Source organism: Thamnophis elegans, chromosome 4, assembly GCF_009769535.1.
Source record: "Thamnophis elegans isolate rThaEle1 chromosome 4, rThaEle1.pri, whole genome shotgun sequence".
Taxonomy (NCBI): domain Eukaryota; kingdom Metazoa; phylum Chordata; class Lepidosauria; order Squamata; family Colubridae; genus Thamnophis; species Thamnophis elegans.
In genome coordinates, this window is record NC_045544.1 from 71,633,041 (window position 1) to 71,656,443 (window position 23,403).

The 23,403-nt window shown below is 41.5% G+C and overlaps 1 protein-coding gene and 1 long non-coding RNA gene across 2 annotated transcripts in view; both read left to right on the top strand.

Moving 5' to 3' along the window:
* The window catches only part of CATSPERE (catsper channel auxiliary subunit epsilon), a 74,164-nt gene that overhangs the window by 31,476 nt on the left and 19,285 nt on the right, over positions 1-23,403 (top strand). The gene's annotated exons all lie outside the window — the stretch shown is intronic.
* On the top strand, positions 981-23,328 carry LOC116508297. The gene is made up of 5 exons (XR_004255308.1): positions 981-1,056; positions 4,735-4,810; positions 8,758-8,810; positions 21,143-21,184; positions 23,291-23,328. It is a non-coding gene; the product is annotated as an uncharacterized LOC116508297 (long non-coding RNA).

A 23,403-nucleotide genomic window follows, 5' to 3' on the forward strand; every position in this document is an offset into this window, starting at 1 on the left:
GGAATGTCGGTGCCGTTAGTCCTGGCGGGAAACTCCCACGCATGCATAGTCCGATCAACTGGTGAACTCCAGAACCTTCCTCCAGCACAATGAGTAACCCCTCCCAAATACCATGCCCTCCCTCCCCGTTTCATGGCAGCCGAAGCAACAGCAAAGCAGAGGCTGACACTGGTGCTCCTAGCAGGTACCGGTACGCCCGTACCAGAGTGTACCGCCTGCAACTGGTGCAGATCACATCATGCAATCAGAAATACAGTAAACCAGAAAAAAGCCAGACATTAAAATTTAGAAAAAATATAAACAAATTAAGGAACACTGTAAAGGTCATTTATTAAATAGCATATTATGATACAATATTAACATCACAGAATTATTAAATATTGTATACTTTTTTCCATAAAATATTTTCCATCTATAACTAAACATAGTTCAACACAAAAGTCTGTGGTCAATAGTCCACAGATTAAAACAATAAAATATTTTAAAGCTCAACTGCAGACTTTGAAACCTGTACTTAGTGATGCATTCAGACAATACCTGTTACATGAGGCCACTTGCACAAGAATCTTTCCTAACCTTTTCAAGATCAACCAAGATCAGAAAGCTTTGTTCTGCTATGACTCACCTCAAAATACAAAATTTAATTATAAAATAATATTCAATTCTATATCTGTTGGAAAAGACATACTAAGTTGAAGCACCTATAAATTATATATTTGATGTAGCTCATGTAACTTATTCTCTATATTTTATTTATTAATCAAGTTATATATTTTGCTTACCTTAAGCCAAAAGAATCCAAAGAATCACTTTGGAAAGTGAGATGGGTGGCATATAAATTTAATAAGTAAATAAATAAGTAAGTAAGTAAGTAAATAAATAAATAAAGAGTTCATATATGCTTTATGCAATTTTCTCCTAATATATGCTTATTAGAAGTTCAGAGGAAGCTATTATAGTCTAATTCACTGATGCATTTATTCATTGTTCCTCACAGACTGTAACATTTTATCATGAAAGGGATTATTCTGAACTGCCTGATTATCGAACTCAAATGTAAGTTAAAATTTATTAATATAAAAACAATAATTCAGAATCAATACACTATTTGCCTTCAAGAATGTCAATGCATTTTGTTTTTAACATATTCCAGTTGTAGTGTTATATTCTATGTTTATAGGATCCAGGCCAGGGTTTAGCTTACTCTTGTTGATTATAGAATAAGCACCATGTAGTGAATGAATGAGTTATGAATGTAACGGAGCCTACCAATTACATTTGTAACCTGGGGATTTCGTAGGAGTGAATCACGTAATTTGACTGTGATCACTCCCTTCTTTCACCCATTCACTCGCTAATCAAATGCACAGGTCGTTAACGGCACATGTATCTCAGGATGGGGAAGGCCATGGAGAGCCTAGCGATGGGACAGACCATCTGCTTCAGACCACCCAGCAAGAGCAGAGGGAGAGCAGGATTAGCGCACCTTACTCAGCTTCTCTGCCTGTCATTTCTGGAGCAGAGGGCAGCCTCAGTGGAGACTCCACCAAAGTCTTCCAGGCTCAGCACAGAAAAGCGTTTGCATGCCGAAGTGAGGCTTTGGGGCAGTGAACTCACTTTTCTTTAAGCCTCTCATTGGCATACAAACATTTTCCCTCCATACTCCTTTTCCAACCTCCCCAGGGTCACTCAAACACTTTTTCCCTGGATAAAGACTGGAAACTTCTAGAGTCCATGGTCTCATGCGAGTTCAGGCACCCATCCATTTTTGCAGATAATGGGTGCATGAAGTGAGATCAGGACATCCAAAAGATTCCAGCCTCTGGGGGGAAAATGTTTTCACACCAAAGAGAAGCTTGAAGTGATGCAAGTACACTGTCCAAAAGCCTCACTTCGGAATGCAAACGCTTTTCATCAAATGCTTTGTATCAAACATGATGCAAGTACACTGCCCAAAAGCTTCCCTTCGGAATGCAAACGCTTTTCCTCTGCTCTGTCTCTGAGAGCAGGCAAAGAAACAGGCTGCAGAGGAGACAGCTCACTAGATCTTTGAAAGGTAAGTGAGTCTCCACAGGCCTGGCAGGGGGAGGGGGTAAGGGAATAGGCAGGATGAATGTTGCAGTGTCTCTGTAGTCATTCTTAAGGGCCTTATTGCTGCAACATTTGTAATTTTGGAACTGGATCATAAGTATGTGGGGGGGGGCTATGTTGTAACATCAAATTGTCACTAAGTGAATTGTCATAACTCAGGGATTATCTGTATATTGGGATTCCAAAAGGAGAAACCAAAAAAGTGAGAAAGTTAAAAGTTTATAGGCAGTTTGTAAAGAATTCCATTAATGATTTAATAAACATGGTGGACTTTTGATTATTGCTGATGCTAAAATACTCTATAGTTGATAAAAAGTGCATATGGTCCCAGTTTCCTGCAAAAATTGCATACTTACATGTTAAGTCTATTTTATTTTATATATATTTTTTAAAATATACACGGTGGCATAACGGAGTGAGCTCCAGTTACTTATCCCAGCTTCTGCCAACCTAGCAGTTTGAAAGCATGTAAAAATGCAAGTAGAAAAAGTAGAAAACACCTTTGGTGGGAAGGTAACAGCATTCCGTACACCTTCGGCATTTAGTCATGCCGGCCACATGACTACGGAGACGTCTTCAGACAGCGTTGGCTCTTCGGCTTTGAAATGGAGATGAATATATACTTAAAATATATACTTTAAGTTCAACAAAGTGAAGTACAACAAAGTAACAAATATTTCAAGCCACTTAAGCACACACATTTGGAATAACATGTTTCCCCAAGTCCACCAACAGGACAACATGTTCACCCTCATCCTGATGGATATATTTATTCCTAAATGTCTTATCTTCAACCAGAGGTATTCCCAGACAAAATAATAAGAAGTTTGCCATGAGCTGTTCGATTTTAATCCCAATCTTCGTAAGTGTCATTTCACATTAGTTACTAATCATAAACTTTTAGAACCCATTTTAATTTTGGCTCTAGCTTGCATTGAGTTGCACACGGATGTACATAAAGTAGATATGCATTTGTAGTTCATTACGTAGAGGTATTGTTTCTGACTTTGTTGTGATTATTGTTCAATACCGCTATATACCTAGAGAGAAGATTTGGAAGGAAAATGGTGATTTGAATATTGCATATATATTTCCTATAGACTTTAGTTATGTTACTTTTTGTTGTTAAGGCAGCAAGAAGAATGAAATGGATATCAAATTTAGGTGCTTAAGTCAACAACCACATATTGGATCTCAGCAGAAGAGCCAGAAATTATAACCTGGACAATTTGGCATTATTGGAAGTTAGAGAAAAAGAAAATGCAAATGCAAATGGGGGTGGGGCTGAGCCTGTTGAAGGTCCTGGGTCTCTACTTCACTCCCAGCATTGCTGCCACTGAGCTCTGCCATTGTGCGGGTTGGCCAGGTGGGGGAGATAACAGGGGGGGGGGATTGAAGAGGAAGTAGAGGAAACAGTTCCTTAACTTAATGAAGCCCGGGACTGGGAGTAGCAAAGTTGAGATTGACATAGATAAGGTGTATCCTCACCTGATGACCAGTGGGATTCACTTAATGATAGCAACAGAGATTGCCATAATTGCCATCACGAAGTAATACAGTCATGTGATGTCAAGCTTTATGACTACATCATTTAGTGACATAAATTTTGGTCCCAATTACTACTGTATTGTTAACTCAAAAACTATCTGTAATGTAGTATGCAAGTTTTATAACAATATAATAAAACAATATTTTTAAAAGAGAGACAGAGAGAAAGGAAAGAATGTAGAAATTAAAGAAAATATATTTAGAATCAAGATTTCCAATAAAATAGTGACATCACATAGAAGCGAATGCAGTGGTCATGTTTAGTCTTGCTGAAAAAAAACAAATGTTTTATGATATATTAAGGACTAACAAGCACATTCTTACTTAAGTGAATTATGTTAATCAAATAACTAGATTTTAGATCTGAGAAAAGAGAAGAATGTATATACATATAATTCTGATTGGCTGTGGGAAAAAGGAGGGAACAGTAACATGAGAGGTAAAAGTTAGCTAGAATTAAAAAAAGTTCAACAAGTGGCTGTTAGGTATGATACAGACATTCTTTTCTAACTAACCAGAATACAGAGAAAAAGGCATTTTAATCTGTTTAATCCACAAGAAATTAGGTTAACTTTCTAATGAATTCTAGCTCTGCTATTTCACCATGAAATTTATTTATATCATTCTTTTATAATAAAAAAAGCTCAGAGCTCAGAGAAATAACTGAAATGTTTCTCTCCTGGTTTTGTTTTGTTTTTTGAAATCATTAGTTCTGATATCTGTTTATTATCTTGTGTAAAAATTAGCTAGTTCAATTTAAAAAGTTGTGGAATATTGTTATGTATCAAATTAGAATATTTTCTCTCATGTATTGGTTATCAAACATATAAACAGAATAATTTTATAGACACATATTTTGAATACTTAACTTATGGGAGAAAAGGAGCATTTACAATTTTTTCCCAAATGTTTTATGAAAGTCGAGTTCATAATAAGTTAGTACATAGATTACTTTACTAATAATATGAAAGCAGAAAAATACAAGCAGATTGTTTGTGTATCTCTTTGTTTATACACATGCATACTAAATGTATCTTCTAATACAGTGAATTATAATATCTGATTTTTTTTTCATATGTGTTCATTTACCTGCAGAGCATTATCTGAGGGTACTGTGACATTTGAAATTGAGCCTTCAGTAACTGGAAAAACATGCTTAACAAGAAACAAGGTATGTTAACTAAATAATAAATTATAATAAATAATGAATTACAGTTGAAATTAAAATCCCTAGTACCGTAAGGAGGAGGCAGATGGAGGAATTCAATACTATTGGTTACTGTTTATAAAAAAGGAAAGATTCTACATTTTATAAAGAAAGAAAAATATTTTTATTATTATCTTTTACTATAATTGGAATGAGACCTGAGATTGATCAATACAATTTTTACAATGACATTTATTAAAAAAATCTGCTGCATTTTTAAAATCCACCCCAGCCGAGTCAATCCTGGGCTGGCTAGTTATACCTGGCAGTGAATGGGTGCCTCATAGCGTCCACCTCCTCCATGGCCCAACAGTCCCACCCATCCCACCTCTGGCACCATTTCTGGACTGGCTGCCTGGATGGCCTCGGGAGGGGGCCGTCTCTGCCCAGTTTGTAGCGGTGCCGAGAAATTCGCAAGCCTAAAGGCGTCCTCGCTTCTGCATGCAACCTGGGATCTCCTCACCCCCTCGGTTGGGAACCTCTGAGGGCCGACCGCCCCAACGGAGCCCTTCGGCCTACTCTTCTGAAAGCCAGGCGGGGCATGAGGGAACCACAGCCTTCCACCGCACCACAATGGGAAAACGCGGTCCCCGCAACTTCCAGATGGGACGCCTCAGTTGGCCCTCGCGGTCATTTTCCGGCAGCTGACATTGAAGCTTCCTCCCCTCCGATCAGCCTCTTGCAGCCGTCTCATGGTGTGCAATCTTTGCGCATGCACATGCCTTGGACTTGCAGTGGCTCTTTCTTCTTGCCAGCCAACTGCTTTGTCCTCACGTTGTTGCCCAGCTCCCAGAGAGCCACACTCATGCTGGTGATCCAGAGGGCAGGGGGAACCAGTCGCTGCCTCCTAGTTTGGGAGCCAGCCAGGGGCGAGTTGGGCAGAGGTGATGGCAACAGCAGAATCCAGTGCTTGGGGAGGAAAGATTAGCACGCTCCCATCTCTGCCCTGTGGCCTCTACCGGCTCAGGGCAGCGGACTCAGCTGCATCATGTATGAGCCGAGGCTGCGGGGAGCCCACCACATATTGCAGAGGAGCCCAGCCTTCGCCTGCATGCTAAAGCAGCCCCCGCCGCCAAGGGCAGATGTCTTCTTTTGTGTCCTATCGCGTGCCCCCTTTATTTCTCCAGCCCCTCTCCTTTCCTAGCTTGCCCGGGTGGCACCCCAGCACGATAAAGCAATCCCCGCCTAAGGGTGAAGAGGAGCGCTCCAACGAGCGAAGGACATGCCGGCGGCAAACTACCCACCCATGTTCAAGTCAGCCCACCTCCTCTCTCCCTGCATAAGCTCTCTGGTGTCTCCCAAGACTGACTTCTGTCCTGCCCTCCTGTAGCATCTGTCTGCACCCAGAAGTGGCCGGGGGTTGCTCTTGCCCTCGGGCAACAGTTCCACCTTCCCTCTCCTGAAGCCCGGCAAGGAAGCCCACTCCTCATGCCAGATCCACCCAAGGAAGGAGAGAGCCAGGCTTGGCCAAGCTGCCTCTCCCCGTGGTTTCTGCAGTTAAGGGCAGAAACCACAACATTCCCCAGCACAAGCGAGAAAATAAAGCTCCTTTTCTCAGGTGGTGTGGGTGGAGTTTAAGGCTAGCCTGGAAGGGGTGGCGGCCTGGTGCTTGTTGCTGCTTCTAGCTCGGGCAGAGGCAGCTTGGCCGAGTTGGGCTCTTTCTCTCTCTCCCCTTCCTTGGGTGGATCTGGTGGGAGGAGCAGGCTTCCTTGCTGGGCTTGAGGAGGGGAGGAGATGGAGCCTTTGCCCAAGGGCAAGAGCAACCTTCGGCCACCTCTGGGTTAGGGTGGAGCCGCCTTGAGCCTCTCTCTCTTGGTCTCCTTATGCCGAGATCATCCTTTCCAGACAGGGGCAAGAAGAAGAGTCGCTGCCCTCCTCCCCCTGTGGCTCATGCCCAGCGCTCTCTCTTCTCTCTCCCCTTCACCTCCCCACACTTGCTTACCTGTCCCAGAGAGCTCGGGCTACGCCTCCTTTGACCCAGCCTCCTTCCTCACTGGTGTCGCTCCTGAGTGATCTCTTCCATCCTCGACTGTTGTGAAGAAGCAGCAGCTCTGGCTGCATTACACCCGCTTTATTCTCTATGAGAGCCACTTTACATCTTGTTGCCCAAACTTAAAACGGTCTGCGCATGAGCACAACATTTAAAAAGGAATAAAAATTACATTTTTTCAATGAAGATTGTTCTGCGCATGTACTGAACAGAAAATCAAGATGGTGCTGCAGAGGATAGAACCGGTATGACCCCACCTCTGATTTAGAACCTGTAAGCTATAATCAGTAATAAGTAATGCATGGTCTACTTCTGAAATGATCTGAGTTTCTCTGAGTAGCTATTCCTCCTTTCTGAAGAAAACTTACAGTATTTTACTGACTTTCTGATAATTATTTTTGTGCAAGCATTTGGCTATTTTTTTTTTAAGTTTTTTATTTATTTTTTAATACAGCTTTACACATATTATAGAAACAAAGTGTTGACCGGATCTTTCCTTTTATGTCTTCTCATTTACATAATCCATTTTACATCATAACTTGGTTTTCACTTTCAGCCAAATTATTTTCTTCCATTATTTTCCATCTTTTATACTCATTTTTTCTTAGTACATAAACAATACCTTCAATTGCCCCTTCAAAAATTGCACCAAATTATCGTTTAATATTTCTCTATTAGTTTATTTTACTATAAACAATGTATATCCTGTAGTTAGTTTTTGACAGAGCATTTCTTCCAATTTTTTCTACAATTAACAATGTATTATACTTTCTTTATTTCTTAATTAGTTGCATTATAATACCAATCATACTACTATTCCCTTTAATCTACTCATACAGCTCTTTCCCCTCTTCTTCCTCTTTTATCCATTTTCTCTTAGGCTCTCACAAATTCCACATACATACATACATACATACATACATACATACATACATACATACATACATACTAGTAGTAGTTTCCATCCTCCTTTATGCAATTGTAGTGGCCAACGGTGCTAAGCCGCTATATAGATACAGCCATTAATATTTGTCTGCCAGATATGAATAAACATCACTACAAGGTGACCAACTCCTTCTTTGAAAGGTCTGTGTTTAGTTCTCTGAGTTTTTATCATGTCCCCTGTCTCCTGTAAGTGAGCCTTAGGTAGGAATGCTCAGACTTGTAATAGTAATTGTTCGGATGACCACTTATGCAGTCACACTTCATTATCTTTCTCCTCTATAGGTGTTGAAGTACTTGCATTTCTGCTTCATGTTTACTTTTTATTTTTATTTGAAAATTTGAATTGCACAAGAAGGTGGGCCTTTTGTGGTGTGTTTGAGGAATAGGTGTACCTTTTGTGGTGTGTTTAAGGAATAGACTCCTATGAAAAAATTTCCTTAGCTATAAAAGTATTCTGAATAAAACTTTGGGCAAATGCACATCTCAAACACAGATGCCATTTGAATTATAGTAATAAGCAACTGGTCATATTCTCACCCACCCTAATAAATAGTGCCCTAAATGTTAATAGCTACATTCTCATTATTTCATAACAATAATGAAATTGCAAGTGGCTTCACATCTCATAAAACCAGAGAAACAGTGAAATATGATAATTAAAATATTGATTATATTAGCCATATGATCAAGAAACTCAATCTTGGGCTTTCATTCCTTACCAGCCCAACTTAATTCATAATAATGTGGGGATAAAATATGGAGAGATTCTCTCTGAACATCATATTTTGCTCTCCAATTACTTCTTACATATACTGTATTAAACTCCATAGTTATAAAGAATATTCAACGCTTTTTGAAATCAAAGCAAAACATGGCATGACTTAAAAAGGAAAAGAGACAGCATATGGCAACTATTTTGAGAAAGCTTTTGTAAATGTGTAGATGTTTTAATTGTTTGTGGGTTGTTTTTTTTTAGATTTCTCACATACGTGTTGGCTGTCCTCCCTGGAAAGAAATAATTGTAAAAAAGTAAGTTGTTTCTTTTTCTACTTTTGCGTTAGCTACTTATATTTCCTTGTAACAAAGTTAAATATTAAAACAATAAAATTTTAGTATAAGTGTCTGCGTGTGTAACAAATGTAAATACTTTATTAGCCTTTTGGTATTTTGATTGTGTATTATACTGTTACAAGAAGATTCCTGTGTTTTGATTTACTTGTATGGATTTGTGCCCAATAAATTATCCATTTTATAAAATTTCCAGATTTAAACTTTTCATATAAACATATTTCCTTTATAAAATTTATCCCTAAGGCATGTTTTTTACAATTTCTCTAAGAACAATTTTCAGTCTTTGTAAAGAAGGCTCTTTATAAAAAAGATGTTGAAACTCTGGAAAGAGTGCTGAGAAGAGCAATAAGAATGTTTAGGAGACTGGAAGCTAAAACATGCAAAGAATGATTATAGAAATTGGATAGTATAATGAAAAGAAGGATTAGAGAGAGACTGTCAGGCGTGCCTACCTCAATAACCAAGAAAGAAAACTCCTAACTCCATTGTTTGTGGAATTAAAATACGTTTACTAGTTATAAAAAGATAGCAGCGAAAGTAAAGCAAGATCTGAGCCAGAAAGGCCTGAACAATTACATATCAAATGTTAACCCAGCCTCTTCCCTCCAACAACCCCACCCCAGTGTCCAATCTGCAACTCCCTTAGGTGTCATGTGGGGTGCATCCTCAAAAGGCATCATCATGTTGGTATGCAGGATGGTTGGCCTTGACCAAGTTCAAACACCAGCCACCAGCATGCGCAGAAGATGATGAGAAGAAAACTCCTTTTTCCGTATCACTCATATACCATTTATTCCCATCCCAAATACCATGGCCCCACCCTCCCCGTTTCTATGGCAGCAGATTGTAAGTAAGTGAAGCAGAGGATGACATTCGTACCTCCTTCAGGAAAGGACATCATCCCTGGGGAAATAGGAAACAAAAGAAAACAACAATAACCACCAACAGCATTATTAAAATTAAGATTTATCAGGATATTTGGCGTAGAACTTCTGTAAGCGTTTGGGAGCCCTAACGTGAGATTTGTCTACCCATTCAGCCTGGGAAGGGGGAAAATGTTTTCAGGACACCAAATATTGGATGTGTCCTCTATGCTTCCTGGAATCTAAGATTTCTTTAATCTCAAAATGTTGCTGTCCTTCAATATGAAGAGGAACAGGGGGTGAGGGTTGAGGCGGACGAATGGAAGATGTGTGCTCTGGTTTCAGTAAATTCACATGAAAAACAGGATAAATCCTCCAAAGGGTTTTCAGCAACTCCAATTTTACTGATACTGGATTTATTATTTTCACAATGGGAAATGGACCCACACATTTTGGACCCAGCTTCTTTGACTTCTGTGTGGTTTGTAGAAATTTAGTGGTCAAAAACACTCTATTCCCAACTTGGTACACTTTAGGCTTAGCCTTTTTTTATCTGCCTGTTTTTTATGAGCATGTTGAGCCGCATCTAAGGCTTTGCGAGTCATTGGCCAAAACTGTTGAAGTTGATTACTCCACTCGGACAAGGATAAAATTTGAGGTTTCTCTTAAGGCAATTAAGGAATTGGTACAAAATCCTGGCCAAACACAACTTTAAAAGGGGTCATTCCGGTACTGCTATGTACTAAATTATTGTACGCCACCTCTGCATGTGCCAAAAGTTCCGCCCAATTATCCTGTTAATAATTGATAAAACACCGAAGGTACTGCTCCAGAACCGAGTTAGCCCATTCACAAGCCCCATTAATCATGGATGGTGGGCGGAGCTTAGTCCCTGGGTGGAGCCAATCAATTTCAGGAACTCTTTCCAAACGTGGGAGATGAATTGGACCCCCCTGTCCGAAATAATACGTTCATGCACTCCATGTAATCTATACACATGTAAAATAAACAATTTAGCCAATGACTTTGCGGATAGGATCTTGGAACAAGGCACAAAATGGAACTGTTTGGAGAACAGATTGGTGATTACCCAAATGTATTTCCAAGGCTTTCTGTTAACTCGACAATAAAATCCATCAATATCTCCTTCCATGGGGCCCCAGGATGGGCAACACTTTGAAGGAGACCTTGGGGCTTTCCCTGTGGTCTTTTTGCGTCCTCACAGACAGGACAACTGGCTATGTAGGACTCAATGTCTTTTTTCAGGGAAGGCGACCAAAATTCCCTCTTAATCAAATGCAAAATTTTTACAAATCCAAAATGACCTGCCATTCTCGAGTCATGGGCCTGTTGAAGGACAACAGTTTTTAGGCTGGCAGGAACATAAAGCTTAGATCCCTCCCAAGCCAGTCCATCTTTCGTGGTACATTTATCAGAATGTTTTTTGAACCAGGCCTCAGACTTGAGGCCTTTCTTAAGGTTGTCAATCAGGTCTATGGTCACATCTAAGTCCACTGGGCCCTGGTGCCTAGTAACCATTGGGGCAGCCAGGTTCTTAGCCGGGATGACTGGATGAACCACGGTTGGTCTGGTGCTGTTGTATTGGGGAAGCCTGGGCAAAGCATCAGCCGTAAAGTTCTTCCCTCCTGGGATGTATTTTAGGGTAAAGTTGAACCAGTTGAAATGCTCTGCCCAGCGCACTTGTTTAGGTGATAGCTTACATAGGGTCTTCAAGGCTTCCAGGTTTTTATGATTAGTATTTACTTCAAAAGGGTGTTTTGCCCCCTCCAGGAAATGTCGCCAGGTCATCAAGGCCCATTTGACAGCAAAAACTTCCTTTTCCCATATGGCCCATCTTCATTCTGTTTCTGTAAGCTTACGTGAAGTATAAACACAAGGTTGCAATTTATCTTCTGTGTTTGTTTGGAGCAATACTGCCCCCACTGTCATGTCACTGGCATTAGCTTGAACCACGAATGGTGCATCCATGTCTGGGTGTTTCGCAACAGGCTCAGCAGCAAACAATTGCTTCAATTTCTCTAAAGCTGCTTGACATTCCATAGTCCAATTCAGAGGCTTACCCGGCCTAGGTTTAACCTCTCTCTTTGATTTTAGGAGATTTGTAATAGGCAGCGCAATGCTCGTGAACAAGGGGATAAGTTGGCATTAGAAATTTGCAACTTCCAAAAAACTTTGTAGTTGCTTGCAGGTGTGAGGAGGTGCCCACTCAATGAGAGCCCAGACTTTTGCCAGGTCCATCTCGAGGCCTTTGTGGGAGATACGGTATCCCAAATAATTGATCTCTCCTGATGAAATTCACTAGACAGTTTGGCATAAAGTTCAGCAGCCCAGAGTTTTTTGAGAATCGAGTGTACCAAAGTCATTTGTTCATCACGTGTTTCCATGTAGATAAGGATGTTGTCAAGGTAAACCAACACCCTCTTGTTCAGGTGCTCATGCAAGACTTCATTTATTAATTGCATGAAGACTGCTGGCACCCCCTGAAGTCCAAACGGAAGTACTCTAAACTGGAAACATCCCAAAGGGCAATTGAAAACAGTTTTCCACTCATCTCCCTCCTTTATTCTGACTCTGTAGTATGCTTCCCTTAAGTCCAACTTCCCTTCACCCAACTGGGCTAACATGTCCTTCATGAGTGGCATTAGGTACATGGTTTCCACGCAAATCATGTTTAGATTTTTATAGTTCACGCATAAACGAAAGGAGCCATCTTTCTTTTCCCTGAACAATACGGGTGCGGCCACCTATGGTCTAGCTAGTTGTATGAACCCCTTTTTTTAATTTTTGTTTATGAACTTTCATAATTCCTCCATCTCACGTGGGTCATTGAGTAAATCTGAGGCTTAGGGAGTTTTTCCCCTGGAAGGATTTCAATGCTGCAATCAGTGTTGCAGTGGGGGGGGGGTAGTTTGTTGGAGGCCCTTTCACTGAAAACCTTCCTGAGGTCCCAATATTCTTTGGGGATTTTCTCTTCTCCTTCAATCTTTTCCTGCACTGCGGCAGCTAAATTCTTTTTGGCATTGGCTATGTGGGACATCCTCCCCTTCCCCTAGGGGGTTTAGCGGAACAAATATGCAACCACCCTTTCTTCCAGTTCACATAAGGGTTCCATTTCCGTAGCCACGGTAATCCCAGTATGAGGGGCTGGTCCATCCCAGGTGCCATGATGAAACTCAAAGTTTCTTGATGATCCCCCATCCACATTTCTATTGATTCAGTTACAAAATGGGCAGGGGCTCCCCCAGCCACTGAGCCATCCAATTGGCAAAAGGCAATGGGTACTTTCAAAGTCCTCAGTCTTTAATCCATTTTCTCCACCACTTCTGGGCTAAGTATGCAACAGGTGCATCCAGAGTCTAAGAGGGAAAGCATCTTCCCTTGGGCTCCAGTAGAGGGCACTTTAAGTTCTACTGGAATGGTCATGGGGCCTGATCAGGGACTTACCAAATGGTCGTCATCAGAGTGAGTTTCATTTTCTCCCGAAAGAAAGGAGGACTCTTCTCCATCCTGGGTGGGAGGGAAATCCTCAACAGCTTCCACTCCTTTCAAGGCGGTTTGTTTGCATTTCCCTGGCAGTGGTTCTGGTTTCTTCTCTCCAACAGCGATGGGCTTTGGGCCAAGTTTTGCATAGTTGCTCGCTGCTTGGTGCCCCTCCTTCCCATATCGGAAACAAGCTGTAGACCGGGGCTTGCTTGCACACCATTCCTTTCCTCCCGTCAGAGCTCCTTTGGGGTGGGTGGGAGGGGGAATTCTTGACTTTATCGCTGCCTCCTCAGTATCTATTCCTGGCTAGATCAATTTCCACATCTGCTGCCATTTCATACCAGCGATGCAGGTTGCGTGGGGCCCCTTTATTCACACAGCTCTGGTATATGTCTTCATTTAGACCATCCATAAAACTGTCCATTAAAGCCTCCTCAGACCAACCTCGCATATGCACAGACAACTCACGAAACTATTGGATGTATCAATCACTGGACTTCTTCCCTGAGTAAGAGACTTCATCTTGGTTCTCGCCTTTCACTCGGCTAGGGGATCATCAAAGCACTTCCTCAGGGCAGCCATAATCATATTGTAATCCTTCAGCAGGGGGGAGTCATCATTATACAAAGCAACCATCCAGTCTGCCACTTTGTTCTCCAATGCCATAGTAACAGCTCTTACTTTGGCTTCCTCATTAGGGAAATCCTCTCCAAACTGTTGCATGTAATTTCAGACCTGGACCAGGAAAAATCCCAGCTCTTTGGAGTCTCCTCCAAATTTCATGCCAAGGGGAGGAACTTTTGGCATTGGCCATCTCCGGGGGGGCCCTCCCCCACTTGGAGGGGCTCAGGGGGCTGCTGCTGCTGCAGCTGGGGCTCTCCCATCCCGATCAGCTCCGCTATATGCCCCTAGCCCCCCTCCCCAGGTTAGACAGGTCTTCTGCCCATCTCTCTTCTTGATTAGCAAAATCCACTTCCCTCTCAGCACGGCTCTCACAGAAATGGCATTTCTCCGATGCCTCTTGTAAAGGTTTCAAAGCATGGGTCATCTTGTTCAGCTTCCTTCCAGGCAGCCTCAGGTCGTTGGCATTGGCTGGTGATAACTCCGGCAGGAATCTCCTCAGGATCACTCCTCTGCCCCACTCCCAACGACCACCTGGGACGGACGGCTCTTTTCTCCAAATCAAGTTCAGCCATCCATTCCATTTCCAAAGGGCATGACAATCTGGTAGCCCTCGTGTTCTCCTCCTGGTCACTGCCTGGATTGGATATCTCTGTGGAGGATTTTTGTTTTAAGTGCACTTCCCTCAGAAGGTGTTAGCTCCGGAATGAGCGTGACTGGAGAGCTTGCTTAATGTCAGGTGTGCCTTCCTCAATAACCAAGAAAGAAAACTCCTAACTCCATTGTTCATGGAATTAAAATACTTTTACTGGTTATGAAAAGATAGCAGCGAAAGTACAGCAAGATCTGAGCCAGAAAGGCACAAACAATTACATATCAAATGATAACCCAGCCCCCTCCCTCCAACGACCCCACCCCAGTGTCCAATCTGTAACTCCCTTAGATGTCATGTGGGGTGCATCCTCAAAAGGCATCATCATGTTGGTATGCAGGACGGTTGGCCTTGATCAAGTCCAAACACCGGCCACCAGCATGCACAGAAGATGGTGAGAAGAAAACTCCTTTTTCCGTATCACTCATGTACCATTTATTCCCATCCCAAATACCATGGCCCCACCCTCCCCATTTCTATGGCAGCAGATAGTAAGTAAGTGAAGCGGAGGCTGACAAAGACATAATAGCAATGTTCCAATATTTCAGAGGCTCCTACAAAGATGAGGAGTCAAACTATTTTCCAAAGCGTCAAAAGGCAGGACAAGAAGCAATGAATGGAAACTAACCAAGGGAGAAACAACCTAGAACTAAGGAGAAAAGTCCTAATGGTTAGAATAATCAACCAGTGGAATAGCTTGCTTCAGATGTTTTGGGTGCTTCATCACTGGAGGCTTTCAAAAAGAGACTGGACAAGTCACAACAACTTTGTCTGAAATGGTATAGTGTCTCTTGCTTGAGCAAGGGGTTTGGCTAGAAGACCTTCCAACTCTATTGTGCTATTTTCTATTTTACCTTTAGCTTCGTACCTAAATATTTTTTATTCTGGACATAATTATTTTAAGAAAAATGTTGTTAACGGACATAGATATGTGCATCCAGCCTCTAGAAATGGACTAAGCACACAAATATAGCAAGGATTATTTGTATTTACATATTTCTAGAAAAATAAAAAACAAACTGAAGAAAAAATATTTTTTGAGATAAATGACAGAATTTTAAACATTTATAACATACAGAATTAAGACTACTAATTAGGATGTATACATGCATGTCTATTGATATGACACAGGCAAAACAAGTAAATGACTTATGATAAAGTCAATACAAACTTTTATAAAAACAAATTACAACAATGGAAGGACTTCTGAAAAAGTAACCACTAAAATTTATTCCAACCAAAACTTTAAGAGAAAATTGGTACAGAATGATTTAGAGATCGTTCAGAACTCTGAGTTTTCCTTGTTGTGTGACGTGTAATATACAAGGAAGTCATTCTTGCTTCAATTTAGTCAAAGATCATGAACAAGCACAAACAATGTCATTTCCTTCCCATAACAAGACCTGAATCTTATTGAAAAGGGTCCAGATAATCTGTTTCATCTCTGAAGCTGCCAGACCACTACCTTTTCCACAATCTTCTCCCAAGAGGGGAGGTTAGAAACTGGATCAAAGTTGTCCAGGCAAGTGGGATCCAATGATGTTTTTTTAAGGAGCGAGCAAATCGGGACTTCCTTAGAAGTCTCTGGAAATATCCCCTCTTTTAGTGACCTATTAATCACTGCCTGGACCCACCTGCTAGTCACCATCCTGGAGGCTTTCACCATCCAGAAAGGACAAAGATCTAACTGATAGGTGGTAGCATTGACAGCATCAAGGATCCTGTGCACTTCATCAGGGCCAACAGGGTCAAACCATTCCCAGATAATTGAGCAAGGCCTCTCCTCAGGCATTTTACATGGCCTATCTCCACACATGGGATCCAATTGGGAATGAAACTGTATTACTTTGTCATCTGAACAAACTCCTCTGCACAGCCCTGCAGATGATCAATTGAGCCCTCTTGACCAGTGACGTGCGGTGAAGTTTATGGCTGGTGAGGCACTGACACAGTGGTGGGTTTCAAATTTTTTTAGACTTGTGGACTTCAACTCCCAGAATTCCACAGCCAAGAATGCTCAGTTCCGATTTAAAGTGACAGCATTTGTTTTTCTCCTTTATGAAAAAGTTTCCTTCATTCTTTTTCTTCTCCCTCCCCCTCCTTCCTCCCTCTCTCTCCCCTCTCTCAAAAAGACACATGCACACAAAGAAGTTGGATTGGACTATCTCTCCTACCCCCTTCCCTCTCTCACTCACTCTCTCTCAAACAAACACAAACACAGAAGTTGGATTGGATTTATTTTCCAATGGCTTGAAAGCAGCTCCTCTGCCATACCCCCCACCCCCACCCCCCCACATTCCCCTGCTGCCTTCCCCAAACACCTCCGCCATTGCAAATGCAGCCTGCTGTCTGGGTGGGAAATGCCTGAAGCGCAATAAAGCCCACCCACCCACTCACCTCCTGCTTGCAGTCTGGGGTGAGAGAAAAGGCAGAGAAGCCAGAGGGGAGCCGATTCGAGCCTTTGATTGCAGGTGGAGCCACGTTGCCTTTTCAAACTTGTAATCAGTGAAGCTGGGCTTATATACTTTTATCCAGCTCTGTGTGTGTGTGTGTGTGTGTGTTTGTGTGTGTGTGTTTGTGTGTGTGTGTGTGTTTGTATGTGTTTGAAAAGGCAACGTGGCTCTGCCTGCAATCAAACTACATTTGGGGAGGGATCTACGCTTGAGGATGAAGTTTGAATTCCTCCCCCTCCCTCCGACCCACACATACCTTTTCCAGCTGTTTCAGAGAGGATTTCAACTCTGCTCTTGCCTGTCATCATGAAAAGAAAAAAAATGTAAAAGGAAAAAGGCAAGAGCTGAAGTCAGGCTGAGCTAGTTGCTGCCAGTGTCACCGTGGATGAGTTTGCTTAACTGTTTAAAAAAGCCTCTAAAAAAGCACCCTCTACAGGAGGAGGCAGGAGAATGATGTGACTCACCTAGTCAGGAATTTTTAGGCTTTTAACCCTTGCTTAACTCTGCTCGAGTGATCATAAAATGCCTAAAGTCAGACTAGATGAGCCACATCGTTTTCCTGCCTCCTCCTGTAGAGGGCGCTTTTTAGAGGCTTTTTTAAACAGTTAAGCAGAGTCATCCGTGGTGACTCTGGCAGCAACTAGCTCAGCCTGACCTCAGCTCTTGCCTTTTTCCTTTTACATTTTTTTTCTTTTCATGACAGTGGTGAGGCTCTGCAACCCCTGCCTCCCCTGACTGCACGTCCCTGCTCCTGACCAAGGATAACACTCTCAGGATCCATTAAGAGTGAACCTGTCCAAAACTGCCATTAGATTCCAGATCACCACCAAGGCTTCAGCAGGACCATGGTGCAACACCTATGATATCCCCCAGTTCCCTATGGAACCCATCATGAGTCCACACTCCCTGTGAAGGGGGCATCATATGACAGTCTCAAGGACACCAGGGTGTAATTGGACCATGAAAAGGGGGATAATTTTAAATTACCCACCAGATTATGTTGCCATTGCTCAGATCAAGAAAATCGAATTTTGGTGTGTAATCACTATCCTTAGTTGGACCTATAATAATCTGGGATAGGCCCATGGCTGTCATGGTGGTCATGAATTTCTGGTCTGCTCCTGAGACCACACCCAGGGATGCAGTGGTGGGTTGTTCTTACCGTCGTTACTGGTACGCTGCTCGTAGTTTGGTCATGCATGCACCGTCTCTGTGCTGTGCACGTGCTTGATGTGCACTCCGCATGCATGTGCACTCTACCGCCCCTGTGACACCCAGCTGCTCATCAGAGATCGTGCATGCGCCACACACTGTGCATGCACATGCAATTGGCTCGATTGCTTCAAAAACAGTTATGGGATGCGGGTGGGTGGGCCAAATGAACCACCGTACCGGTACGATGGCTGCTGCTCCCAACTACTACCGGTATGGCCGTACCTGTCCATACCGGGCAGAACCCACCACTGCAGGGATGGCAGATTGCAGTCCCCAGAACCATGAGTCTGGGAAACTCCACTGCCAACCCTGAGATGGCCTCAGCAGCTCAGGCAGGGAGGCCGGTTTACTAGCCGGTATACTTATGAAGCCCACCTTCATAAAAAGGGTCTTGCAAACACAAACTTGCTGAGCAAGATCCTTGAAAGCCAAAAGAGAATTTCTGAAAACCACTACTACCCCACCTCCCCTGCCCTTGGCTCTTGGCTAGTGCCAAATCTGAAATCTGACTGGACATATTTCCGAGAGGAGATACACACCCTTCGTAACTCAGCCAGATCTTGATGTTGCAAGATAGAATAGAATAGGCGCTGGAAGGGACCTTGGAGGTCTTCTAGTCCAGCCCCCTGCTCAAGTAGGAGAACCTATACCATTTCAGATAAGTGACTGTCTAGTCTCTTCTTAAAAATCTGCAGTGATGGAGCGCCAACTATTTCTGAAGCAAGCTGTTCCACTGGTTAATTGTCCTCACTTTTAGGAAGTTTCTTCTTCATGCTAGATTGCTTCTCTCTTTGATTAGTTTCCAAATATTGTTTCTTGTCCTGCCCTCTGGTGCTTTGGAAAATATTTGACCCCCTCTTCTTTGTGGCAGCCTCTCAAATACTGAAATACTGCTATCAGGTCAGCTTGTTCCTCCTGAACAAGATCTTGAATAAGGGTAGCCTTGTTATTAACTTACCTGGCATTTAGCAGCCACAGCTGAACCTTAGGGCCTCCAACAGTATTCTGTCCAAGAACTGAGGATGAGCTCATATTGGCCGAAACGCATCATCAATATTATGCATCGGGGGCATCTTCCCCTCTAATGGCCAGCCCTCTGACTCTTATGTCCCATGCCCATCACCACTGAGATACATTGTCTTATGCTACATCCCCCAAGATGATTATTCCCTCTTCTCACCAACCCTTCTTCCTGAAAGAGCCAAAGGCTCTGCTGTCCTCCCCCAGTCATTCAGTCATACTCCCAAGCATTTGGATTGGAATGTCCTTGCAACAGTGATTCCATCACCCTATGGTTAATCTGTTACAATATACTTTATTTGGTGTTTCCTTAAAAAAAGATTAAAACCTCAACCGATTCAAAATGTAGTGGTCTGATTGCTGATAGGAGGTGCTTTAAGCATTGTGATGTCTATGCTTAGATTGCTACATTGATTACCAATAGGTCTCTGGGCCCATTTCAAGATGTTATATTTTAACTTTTAAATCCCTACATTTCTTAGTGCCAGGTACTAGGAGACTCATTTCCTTTGACCAATATTCATACGTTCATCCTGAGGGAAGCAGATCCAAATGAAGAGGGAAGAAGGCTGGAGTTGTGACTTCTTGATGGCAGTCTCTCACACTGTGGAAATGTTTGTTTGTCCATTACCATGTTTCCCCAAAAATACAACATGTCCTGAAACTAAAGCCTTGCCACATTTTTCGGGTGGGCAAAAATATTTTCTATGGTTATGGGAAGGCTGCTGGACAAAGTCTTCCGGCAGCCTGCCCATAACCATACAGCATACTCCTAGAGCGGCCGCTGCTGGAAGAATCGGAAGCGGAGTTCTGGAGTTTGGAAGCCGGACAAGAAGTTTTACTCAGAGCTCAGCGGGGGCTGCAAGAACAGCTGGCCCAGGACATAGTGAGGCTGGGAGGCATGAGAGCTGGGGGCAGAGCAGGTGCTTGCACAACCCCCTTCTCCAGATGGGCAGAGCTCCATGCACTGACCTAGGGGGGTATCTCGAATGTGCCAAGCCGCAGAAGCTGTGGGGTGGGCAGAGTGCTACATGGCTTGGCGCCTTAGGGATACTCCCTAGGTCAGTGAGTGGTGCTCTGCCCGGCTGGAGAGGGGGTTTGCCAGGTGGCTGCTTGTGAGCATGGTCACCTCACACTTGATTAAAACCACAGTTTTGAAAACAGAATTAAGAACAAAGTTCTTTTAAAAGTTACAACTTAAACATGAAAATCAGAGCTAAAAAATTCAGTATTCTTCCATCAATAAGGGGAGCTCCTACTTGCTTGCCCTTTGTAAAACATCTTATTCTTACATGCTTTTAAATAAACAGTGCACTTGGGTTACCTGTGTAATTTATATTGTATTTTATTTCATTTTGGTATATAAAATGCCGTCCTTTTATTAGAAGTTGGGGTGCATTGTATTCTTTTTTCTTTCTTTTCTATTTATTTCTTGTTCAATTTTATTATTTTTCTATATTCTTCTTACCCTCAATTCAAAATTTGTGTTACCTTTATTCTGTTGAAAACGTGTTTAATAAAAATTATATATAAAAACTGAGAATGTTTTCAAGGAAAATCTACCAAATTACCCTACTCATAGCCTTTTAAAATATTGTAAACACTCAGAGTTTTTTATCAGAGTTTACCAGAGTTGGGAATTGTGTAAAATGTTTTGTTAGGATATTTTAATTCTATCATCTGTCTGTATCTGCCTGCCTGCCTGCCTGCCTGCCTGCCATATCTCTATCTATCTATCTATCTATCTATCTATCTATCTATCTATCTATCTATCTATCTATCTATCTATCTATCTATCTATCTATCTTATTAGAAAGAATTTGATTCTATAATATACTTTTAAAGTTTTAACCAACTAGCCTGACACTGGGGACACTGAAACAGAAGGTTAAAAGTCATATTCAGTCAATGCTGGTTTTAAAAAATAAAATTACATAAATACCTTTTTCTATTTTGTCATAGGAAACCTTCAGAGTGTAAGAACTTTACTTTCACAATACCTCGGTAAGAAGTCTATACACATTACATATAGGCTAAATGGTTAAAACTGTATCTAATTCTGAGTATTGACTGTAGAAATGGATCACAAAGACTTCTTTATTTATTATACTCTTCCTGCCAACAAAGCAGCAACAATTGATCTTTAAAAAAACAACGCATCACCAAATGGAAACTCAGACTGGAAAATAAGATCAGCAAGTTGAGATCAGATGCAAGCAGTCTAGAGGAGATGAAAGAAAAGAAACTGAAGAACAAGAAGATCAAAGAATGCCTAATTAAGAAATATCATCTAGAAACAAGAAAGATTAAGGAAGTCCTAGAAATAATAAAGCAACAGCTTTATTAGCAACTATAAGCATGAAGATCAGCAGATACAAAGCTAAAAATGCGCACTATAGGCAGAATCAGCTATTTCAGTTGAATAAGAAATGTTTCTACAAATCCATCTCAGGAGAAGCTGCAGTGAGTTAGTCAACACCTAACAAAGAAGAAACAGCACAGTTCTGGTTGCATACAAGAAAAATGCAACTTGAATAAAAGAAATGGATAAGAATAAAAAAAAACCATCTGAAAAAACTTGTAATAGCAGCAAAAGTGGTAGATAAAAAATGAAGGAAGATCAAGAATTGATCAGCACCGGATAAAGATAAATTGCATGGGTTTTGGTTCAAACATCTGACTAGCCTACACCCACTCATTGCCAAGTAATTTAATAGCATACTGCAAAAGATAAAATTGACAAGTGGTTAATATCTGGCAAAACCTACCTGATAATGAAAGTCCACAGAAAGGGGCCAGCACCAGACAATTATCCACTTATGGTGTGTAGCAGTCAGTAGCAACTAGCTGAAAACAAACTCCACCAGAGCAGAAAGAAAATAGCCAAACATTAGAGGGTCACCTCCTAATCAACAAGATGATTTTGGAAAACTACAAAAGAAGGAAGATCAACTTGAATGTAGCATGGATTAATTACAAGGTAGCATTCAACTCCCTGCCATTTGAGTCAGTAGAAACATCAGAAGCTTTCTGCAAAGATCAAGGACACAATGAAAGACATAGTTGCTGGTGAATGGTAATAGACTAGAAAAGATTAATATTAAATTGACTCAGCTTCTATTCTCCCGAGATCAGTAAAATGAGGCCCCTGATTGTTGGGGGCAGTAGGCTGACATTGTAAACTGCCCCAAAGAGTGCTGTAAACCACTATGGGGTGGTATATAAGTCTAACTGCTATTGCTACCAGGAGATAAAATTTTCAAGGAGATTCACTATCACCACTAGTGTTTGTTGTTCCACAGATTCCTCTATCAAATCAAACCATGGTTATCAAACAACAAAAACACCTGCCAGGCTACCCCATATCATTTATATGAGTATGCATTTAAAACATAGAAAAACATTATTTAAAATAAAATTGCTGCTCAACAAATCAAGAAGATTAGAAGTGAACAAATGAGTATGAGGAAGATCTTAAAGTCCAAATTCAGTGGAGAATATACTATTGAGACAATTAATACCTGGGCAAATCTAGTTATTAGATTCACAGTTGGAATAGTGAACTGGACTCAAATAGAACTAAAAGTTCTAGATAGAACAATTGTTGCAAAAGAAAATAAAGATAGTAATAGGATAGTGAAATGCCAATTCAACTGGAGCACCATCAGCATTGACAAAATCACAGTCAATTGCAAAAGGCAGATTTATTAGGAACAATTTGCAATCTGTGACAATATCTTAAACACTGTTAGGCATCTGCCTTTACCACATCCTTTGGAAAGACTCAATAGGTAGATAAAAATTCCAGATCCAGTCTAAACATGACTGACTATGCATGCAACTGATTACAATAATAATAGACATTTCATTGGCACATATCCTGGAAATATCTTTAATTATTGGTATAATAGTAATTACGATTGGTTGTTTGATAACCTTCCTCTACATTAATTCTCGTTTCTCACCAAAAACATAGGGAACCTATATTCCTTATGAAGTGGTAAAAGGCTAAATCATTTATCTAATGCAGATGGCATAGAGAATATTGAATGCAATGTCTAATACTGGAATATTGCAATTACAGTTCAGAACCTCTTTCTCTTACATTAGGCAGTATCTCAGGGACAAAAGCCATAAAGGAAACAAGGTAAGAATTACTATTTTATTTTAGTGAACTAACTGATGCAATTTGTTTTGCTTTTTGTTTTTTAACCGTACTAAAC